Source organism: Mauremys reevesii, linkage group 17, assembly GCF_016161935.1.
Source record: "Mauremys reevesii isolate NIE-2019 linkage group 17, ASM1616193v1, whole genome shotgun sequence".
NCBI lineage: Eukaryota > Metazoa > Chordata > Testudines > Geoemydidae > Mauremys > Mauremys reevesii.
In genome coordinates, this window is record NC_052639.1 from 18,442,918 (window position 1) to 18,452,303 (window position 9,386).

General features: G+C 48.5%; 1 non-coding gene across 1 annotated transcript; it reads right to left on the reverse strand.

The window, feature by feature from the left end:
* Nucleotides 1–1,772: 1,772 nt before the first annotated feature.
* On the reverse strand, nt 1,773–1,844 carry TRNAQ-CUG. The gene has a single exon. It is a non-coding gene; the product is annotated as a tRNA-Gln (tRNA).
* Nucleotides 1,845–9,386: the final 7,542 nt, after the last annotated feature.

A 9,386-nucleotide genomic window follows, 5' to 3' on the forward strand; every position in this document is an offset into this window, starting at 1 on the left:
GAGGATGCAGGGGCTGTGTGTGTGTGTCAGGCTGGGGGAGCTGCCTGGGCAGAGGTGCTGGAACTGGGGGTGCTGAGCCACGTAAATTATCCCGATCTAAACGCCGTTGTAGAGAACACTATGTTGGCACACCGCTTCCTGGCAGCCAGAGACTGTGCTTTCTACACCTGCTCCTGTGGATGTGACCTCTCTCCTGATTGCTAAGGAAAGGAGCCTTTCCAGGAAATGGCCACAGCTTCTGGGAATCCGCATGTGGCTGTGAACAGAATTTGGCTCCTGGAACACAAGGCAACTTAAAAGCTGAGCACGCAGACAGGGGCTTGAACCCTGGCCCCTCAGATTAAAAGCCTGATGCTTTACCACCTGAGCTACCTGGGCTTGTTAAGAGCATCTTCACCGTTCACCACAGGAGTGAGCAGGCAGGCAAAAGAGAGGCAAAAGAAAGTCCCCAGAACTCCTCCTCTTTCTGCACAGCCACTGCCTGTCAGCAGGATTCCTCCTCCTCCTCCCTCCTGTGCCTCAGTGCGACTAACTCTCCACAGCTAGACAGCCGGTCCGTCCGCTGCACCCCAATCCCCCATGCCTGAGCCTCCCTGTCAAAGCCCTGAACCTGGCCCCGTATAATTAAGTCTCACATCTCACTGGGAACTCGACTTCTTGTGCCAGAGAGTCTCACCCCCCCTCAATAGGTGACCCAAGAAACACAGTGTCCACCTTTTCCAAAGAAGCGCATGCAGAAGGCGCCCGCATGGCTTAATGGATAAGGTGCCTGACTTTGAATTAAGAACTTGAGGGGTCAAGTCCCTTTGTGGTTGTGTTGATGCAGTTTTACCTTCGTGCTGAAAGTCCTGCTCCTTTCAAATCTGGAACCTCTTCTTGGCCGCTCAGGCCAATGCTCTGCCTTCAGCTAGAGCCCCGGGAAGGAGTTGGGGGTTGGATGTCACAAAGGCTGGGGCATGAGCCCCAGGTGCTTCCAGTCTAGCCTTTGCTATTCCTGAATTCCCAAAGGAAATGGACGGCTGCCCGGGCTAGCGTGTGGAGCAGTTTCCCTCTGTCCCTGTGCTTGAGGGGGGTTGCTACATAGCGCCTTGGGAGCCTGGATGTTTCTCTGCTTCTCACCAGCTGGAGAAAAGCCTCTTGGGATAACATCTCCTGCCCCACTGCAAAAGTGAGCATGGAGTATGGGAACGGTAAGAGGCCCCACCAGGGGGGCTGGCCCTGCTTTCCTACCGTCTACTGATGTTGGACACAGAGCATCAGCAGCCACCCCGCATGGTGGTCTGCGGGTGGCCTTCAGTGGGGGTTTGGCATGGCAGGGAGCAGGCTGGCCGGGAGTCTTGTTGCCTGTCTGCTGGCCACACATAGGCATGGTCCTGTCCTCGTCTAGCCCCGCCCTCAGTCGCTCTGTGGCTTATAAGCCTTCCCTCAGAGCTGTCAGCACCAGCCGCCTCTGCTCCAGGTGCCCAGAGGAGGAGAGGTGTGCTGGGCTCCAGCCTGGGACTCTGCCTCCCTCCTGCCTATCAAGCCTGGCCCTGGCACTGCTTTCTTCAAGTGCCATGTGAGCAAGAGGAAAAGTGTGGCTACAAGCACCAGACTTGTGGGCATCAGGTGAAGCAGTGAGAATCCCAACCACTAGAGCCACTTCTAAACCCCACCAAAGACCTGGCTCTGGTGGGAAAGGAGTTAACCAGCAGGAGGGAAATGACCCACTTTTGTATAGCTGGAGACAGGAAAGCACTTTGAGCACCAGATCTTTACCACCAGCTAACACAAGGTCCCACTGAGATTTGAACTCAGATTGCAGGATTCAGAGTCCTGAGTGCTGCCCGTTACACCATGGGACCAGCTTGTACTGTTCTCTCGGGACATTGGAGACTCTCACAGGGCTGGCTTGTGTAAGGGACTGTTGGCCCTTTACTAAAACTTAGTGGGGTTTGGTTGGCTAGTTCCCAGTCCCAATAGAAGGGGGAAGGGCCAATGGGAAATCAGGACCCTGAGACTGACAGGCCCCTGGGGCAATGGTCACCAACGGGTAGGGAACAACCAACGGGTAGGGAACAAGTGAGAATTTGTTAATGGAGAAAAATTCCTGGTGAAAATTGGCAAAGCTGTGCAGATTTTGAAAAGTTCCAGTGAATTTACACATGAAGATACAAACAGAGAGACAAACACGCACACAGAGAATGAGAAAATCACACACTGCACAGGCCCACACAGACATAACAAAACCAAACCCACACAGCACACAGAGCCATATACACAAAAGGAAAACCTCACAAAATATAGAAAGAACAAATCCACACCAAAAATACAGCAAAAGCCCACAACAGGAAACACAAAACCCACATATCAAAAGAATACAAAGCAAAAACAATATTAATGCAAAAATCATACACACATCCATGCACACAGAACTATGCAAGACATCCACCAAAATCACACAGGACCCACATGCACATCAACGTGACAGATGAAAACCACACCAGCATACAGCAAGCCAGGCAGGGTTTGAGTCTCACAGCGAAGAGGGTGAGCACACAGGTGGTTTGGGGAGCAAAGACTGAGGGGGAGTCAGGGGCAGTGCTCTGGGTTCTGCCTGACCCCTCCTGACACAGGCAGCTGGTGGAGGGCAGAGCCTGGTAGATCTGTGGAATCTGCCCTGCTCTCTGTAAAGCAAGGGGACCTCAGTGTCTTCTGAGCAGGAATTGTATTTTCTGCAGAGCAAACTGATTGGCAGAAGCCATTTGCTTAAAGGAAACTAGGGCTGCAGGTGAGGTTTGAACTCACAACCCATTGCACCACTGGGCCCTGCTTTCAGGAGCTTGTCTCCATGTTTCATGGCTGGATTAGAGGAGTGGGGGGGTTGCATTAGCTAATACAAATCCATATGAAAGGCTGCAGAATGGCAGCAGCAGAGTGGGAGCCTCCTTCCATGTGAAAGAGCTGGTTCCCCCTTCCGTTGCTCAGGGGAAGGTTGGTGCTTTGAGCCCACCTGGTGCTGGAGCATCTGATGGGTGAGATTAACGGGACTCAGGGAGGGGAAGGAAAGGGAGGGGAAGTCTTTTCTATCCCTGCCTAGCTCCACTAGTCTCCTGTGGCCCTTTCGGCTCCGTGCTCCCCTGTTGGGGAGATGCAGAGACAAGCCCCCATCGGGGTGAGTCACCGAGAGGCTGTGTCCCGTGGCGTGTGTGGGGGAGGGTTGGATGGGGCTCAAGGGGAGAAGGTTGTGTGTGACAGTGCGTGGGGGAGGGGGAGGGTGTGTTCCTTAGGATAGAAACAGAGGTGAAAGTAAGCTGGTACAAGCTGGTACGGCATAGCGGCAAGAGCCAATACGCACCGGCTTTTGCTGTGGGGATTGAAAGGGCTCTAGGCTCCCCGCCACAGCTGGCAGCCCAGAGCCCTTTAAACCCCCCACCCGCGGCTCCGGCGGCCAGGCTGGGGCCAGATTTAAAGGGCTACCTCTGCAGCTGGGAGGCCCTGGTTCATGTAAAGGCCCTTGGTCTCCCAGCCACAGCTGGTACTCCAGGGCCTTTAAATCTTGAGAGGCCACGCCCCCTTCCAGATGAGGCCACGCCCCTTCTGGATGAGGCCACGCCCCCTCGGGACTCCGGCAGTACCGGTAAGTCCTGTAAGTTACTTTCACCCCTGGATATAAATGATGGAAAACACAGGGGTAGTGACAGTGAAGCCCCGTGTCTGAGTGTTATGACTATGTGTGGTGTTGCCATTCACCTTCTCCTCCTATGGTCTCAGCTTTCATTGAATCCAGCATTTTTTCTCCTGTCATCATCCCAGAGGTGTCCCACATGCCTCAGCTACCGAGTGTCCCTCTTAGAGACGCTGAGGACTGGAACTGATTTCAGCTGCTGGGCAGCTCTGCTAGGTCTTTATTCATTTGCATAGGAAAATAGTGTTTAAATTCATTTCAAGCCCCCCTCAACTTCAGCGAACTCCTGAACATACTGGAGATGGGTGTGGAAATCGATTTTCATTTGAAAAAGTTTCTTTAAGGGACTCATTTGGAGTGGAACTAGGAACCCATTACCCTACAGGGAAACATTCACCCACTGAGCTATACTCTCAACAGAGAACATCCTGTATAGCCCAGAGCAGGAACAGTTTTTAACCTGGGGGTTAGTAAACTTTATCTCTATACAAACACCACAGCTTACAAACTCCCCACCCCCGCTCTGTGTCACCAGAGCACAACAACTCTCCTTGGAGCACACACAGCTCCCCAGCTCCCTGCCCGTCAGTCTCTCCAGCATTGCTCCAATCCCTTAAAGCAGGGTCTCAACCTCAATTTACCTTAGGGCCAGGGCCAGTCCTCCAATCCTCCCAGTGGGCCAATAATGTCACTCATACCGCCCAGAACCAGCCCCCCAAAACTCCACCCCCCACCTACCTAAGGCTCTGGGAGGGAGTTTGGGTGAGGAGGAGGTCTAGGGTGCAGGTCCTGGGCTGGGGCTGGGGATTGGGGTGCAGGAGGGTGCAGCCTCTGGGGAGTTTGGGTGCAGAAGGGTGAGAGGCTGGTCTCTGGAAGGGAGTTTGGGTGGGGGGGGTTCGGGGGTGCAGGCTCTGGGATGGAGTTTGCAGCACCGTAACATGGGCGAGGCGAGTGAGGCACTTGCCTCGGATGCAGAAAGTGGAGGGCGCAGCTCTACCACGATCAGAGGCGCTCGCTGCCACTTCTTCGGCGGCAGTTCGTCAGTGGGTCCTTCTCTCCGAGAGGGACTCAGGGACCCACTGCTGAATTGCCACCGAAGGATGAATGAAGCGGCGGTGGCAATTCAGTGGCAGGTCCTTCCCTCCGACAGGGATCAAGGACCCGCAGCCAAAGAGCCTGGAGCTGGCCCTTGCCTCGGGCACAAAAATTCCTTGTACGGCTCTGGGAGTTTGGGTGCTGGGTGCAGGCTCTGGGCTGGGGCAGGGGGTAGGAGGAACAGGAGGAGGGGTGGGGGTGCAGGCTCTGGGAGGGAGATTAGGGTGGGCAGGAGGGTGTGTGTGGAGGGAGAGGGTGCTGGCTGTGGGAGGGAGTTGGGGCAGGTGTGTGGCCCGGGCGGCCGGCTCGGGGCGGGTGTTTGCCGGGTGGTGGGGGTATGGGGGGCGGGGAGGGGGGTGCAGGCTCTGGGAGGGAGTCAGGGGTGTGGCGCTTACCTGGGTCTCCAAGGTGGGGTGGGCTGGGGGGACGCAGGGAAGGGAGTGAAGGATGGACGGAGGGGGAGGGTGACCAGATCGCAAGCGTGAACTATCAGGCCACGTTGGTGGAGCTGGGGGGGAGACAGACAGACACAGGTGCGCAGCCCCGTTGGGAGCCAGAGGCACACTGGTCCGCCTGGCCCTGTGCTACCAGCGTGCCCTTTCCTATTGGGGTGCGCCCATGCTGTGCCACAGAGCTCCCCTGCCCAGCACCCCCCTACAACTCTTCCACCACAAATGCACAGTGCTGTGCACACACACCTCGCCCAGCACACCCCTGCCCACAGCCCCACCATAGCTGCCCAGCACCCCACACAGAAACCTCCACTCTCTAGTTTCCCAATACACACAGATTTCCCCTCCCTTCCTTCCTCCCTCCCAGTGCTCTTCCCTACAGCCCCACACCATAACTGCACAATGCCCCACACAGACCCGCAGTGCCCTGACACACACAGATCTCCCCCATAGCCCAGCAGCCTGTTTTCACTCTTGTTTTTTCAAGACCCAAAGGGAGAAATCCCCTCCCTCCTCCTACTCCATGGGAGGAGGGAAGCGGGATTGAGCTTCTCTATGAATAGCTCCAGTGCCTGATTCTGCTTGAACTTACTTTTCCTGAAAGAGGCACCATTTTTCTCAGTTTTACCGTCACCCTGGGGTTCTGAATAACAGCAGTGAAACTGACCAAAGCTGCTAGTGCTTGGCAGCATTGTGAGGCGGAATAGAAGCTCTGGAACTGCCAGTTTGCAGACTCAGGAAGACAGGTCTGCACTGGTTTACATTTGGAAGGTTATCTTCAGATAATGAAAGCTGGGCATGTGCTTTCTTCAATCCCTGACAATGCATGGCAGAGAATACAATTATTAAAGAAAATCTGTTTTAGCCCCTTTTGCACAGTTACCTGCACTTATACAGGTTGCAACCTGATATTCCTTGCACAATCTACAAGTTTGGGTGCATCGGTAATGCCCTAATTGTATTACCGTTGCACCGTGATTTTGCTTGGTTCTTTTTAACCAAGGTGAAGTATTCCTAGAAAATAGGTGAAACATTTGGATTTGTAACAGTAATGTAAATACTGTGATAACTTCAGTGCCCTGGCTTCCCATGGTTCCACAATCATAGAAATGGCATTGGAATTTACTTTTATCTTCAGAATTCTTCCCCCCTCCCTCCGCAGATCACCATAAGAACTTCAGGAAGGGCATTTGAAATAACACATAAAAGTGATTCCATGCACAAGTATGGAGTGTTTTCTGTTTCTCTGGAATTTGGCAGTCTATGGTGCTTAATATGGGCATATATGTTTGATTACTATAGAAATTTTTCAGATCCTGTAAAAAAAAAGTCTGTCTTCACAGAATCCTCTCATCATTGGTACAGAAAGTGAAACAGAAGTGCTGCAGTATTTTAGGGTTTCTGGATTTGTTTTTCTCCAGGAAACAATTTTGGTGCTTTTATTATGCCAGATAATTACAAAAAATGTACTATCTTAAAAATATTGGTGATTGGCAGCAGTAGCCCTGGAAACGAAAATGGGTGAGATTTTCAAAAGAGAGTAAGTGATTTAGGAACATAAGTCTCATTAACTTTTAATGGGACTGGCATTTCTAAGTCATGCAGTTTTCAATGTCTCACGCATCATGTAAAATAGGGCTTGAATTTTCTATGATTTAGTTGACCACTGGCATGTACTTTCAGTATTTTCAAAAGCATATACCAAATGGTAAATTAGAACATGCTGTAGCATGGCTAGTGCTGAATTATCAGACAAGTAGTTTCAAAACTTCCAATTTTTATGCAGTATGTAGCTATTTATTTGTTCTAAAATCCATACTCTTACTGGCAGACTATTCTCAGACCTTGTAACCTTGTATGACTCTTACATAAACAAAGTTGTAGCTTCTAGTAGAGACTTAACTGATTTGCTCCGCTCTTTGTGTTATAGAGGAAAATCTTGTTCTCAGATGCCGATTCTTGAAATGATGAGGGTTTGTCGATCCCATAAATCACCTTCTTTCAAGGCCGGATCAGATATTCAAACAAGGTTATGAACCTCCTTACTTGTACAGTCATAATTCCAAAACAGGTCGATCAAGAGGAGTTAAGTCCCTGCCCTGTATAATTTATAAACATGAAGCTGAGTAACCTTGGATGACTAAATTAAACTCTAAAATAATAATGAAAAGCTTAGCTTTATTTTAGCAAACTGGTATTACAAGTTTCATGACATAAATGTTAATTATCAATATCTTTGGCACTAGACAATGGATTTTTCTCTGCACAAAGTCCATTTCTTGGCAGAGGATACATTGGGAACTATCAATATAAAAAGGATTAATGTGGAGACATGAAGAATAATAAAACATTAAGGATGTTATCTAAATATTTCAAATAGAGAGAAAGAGGTAGATGTCTACCTATAATATGAGTTTTAGGATCAGCGGCTCAGTTGTTTACAGATTCTGAATGATGCTTTGTTTTGATTCTTGTGAAAGCTTCCTTATTTATTTTCGTGGCCCAGGGTTGTCTCCTGGTTCCCTGTTTATATATTATATAATAAGCATGTTAATCAAGGGTGATCATGTTAGGTTCTTTTCATCCGTGATTTAAAACAATTAGAGAAACTCTTTCTTTTCCCCCCCTTAGCTTAGTCTGCAGAAAAATTCACAAGATGAAATAAGCTCTGTGTGGGTTTTTCCCATGTAGAGCAGTGAAATTGTCCTATTTGTTTTTCTATTTCATATTTCTGTACATGTTAATTTATTTTTATTCCTAAACCAGTCCATAAGTTCCTATATTTAAATATAATTTGAAAGTCAGAGTCACTCTAGGCAAAAATTAGAATTAAATTCTTTATTAGAAGTACATCATTAAGCATAAAGAATGAGGAGTACTTGTGGCACCTTAGAGACTAACAAATTTAATAGCTCTGTAAAGGAAAAAGGGAAAGGGCATGGGTGGAAATGAAAAAGTGCAGGCATTTGAAGAGGGATTTCACTGGAGAGAGGATGAGGCTTGGAGATGGTAGCACACATTTTAAAGAAAATTCATATTGCTTGTGTTTCAGGCAAAGATTAGGCATTTATTTACCTTTAAAATACATTTTTAACTGGATTTTCAAAACAGTTCTCTCAGAAACCACTGTGTAACTTAACCCCCTTAATTTAATTGTCTAGTAATTGATAGAATTAGAAACCACAGATATTAAGAAAGATTACACCAGAGGTTATCAAGGTAATTCGCTGGACTGCATTTCTGGCATCTTTTGGATGATGCCGCAGAATATTTGGGGCACGGGACCATTCTTTTGTTAGACAGTGCCTAGAACAAATGAGGCCCCAAACCCTGATTGGTACAAATCATAATAGAAAGTACTGGGTGGAAATTGCTGAAGGGCCCGATCTTGCTCTAATTGAAGTCAATGGAAAAAATTCCATTGATTTCAATGGTGTAGAATTGAACCACAAAGGAGGCAGTTGGGGGAGGGATACCGCTGGGACAGGTTTACAGAAGGACAAGTGGCATTTGGGACTTCAGACACCTTGCAGAGCCAGAATGAAGTGACATACACAGAAGCAAAGACAGAGGGGTGGTTGGTGAAGCTATTAACAGCTGGGAGGTCCAGATATGTGAGCCACACTCAACAAAGTGAACATGTACAAGCACATGGGCCAGAGTTTATTGTTTCCTGAATACTTTAAACAGGATCATTACATGCTGAAATAGATGAGTATTGCTAGAGTTATGAAGGCAAAACTGTCCTGTTAGATTGCACCTGGGGAAATCTGGATTTTGTTTTATCTGTTGGTTTTATGGTTACTGTATATTTTGTTCCTGTCCTCTTTATAAAGTGCTGCTGATTTTTTTATATTGTTCCTTATTCATTTGATGCCAGGGCCTTATTATATCCCGTTGTTGTTTTTAGGCTACTCTTGTGGAGTATGAAATATAATTAAAAGGCCACATTTTCAAAGGATCCTCCTCTATTCAGGCGTGTAGAAGTTTTCATGCAAATAGCAGCATGTGCATGTTTCAGGTAACAGCAGATGCATGCACAGGTGATAGATTCAGACTCGCAGTGCTCAGAAAGTGTGCATACAGATATTTGCATGGATTTAAATAGAGGCCACTTTTTGAAAACGTGTCAAAAATATCAGTAAGTTAGGCCACCTTATAACTAGGTTACA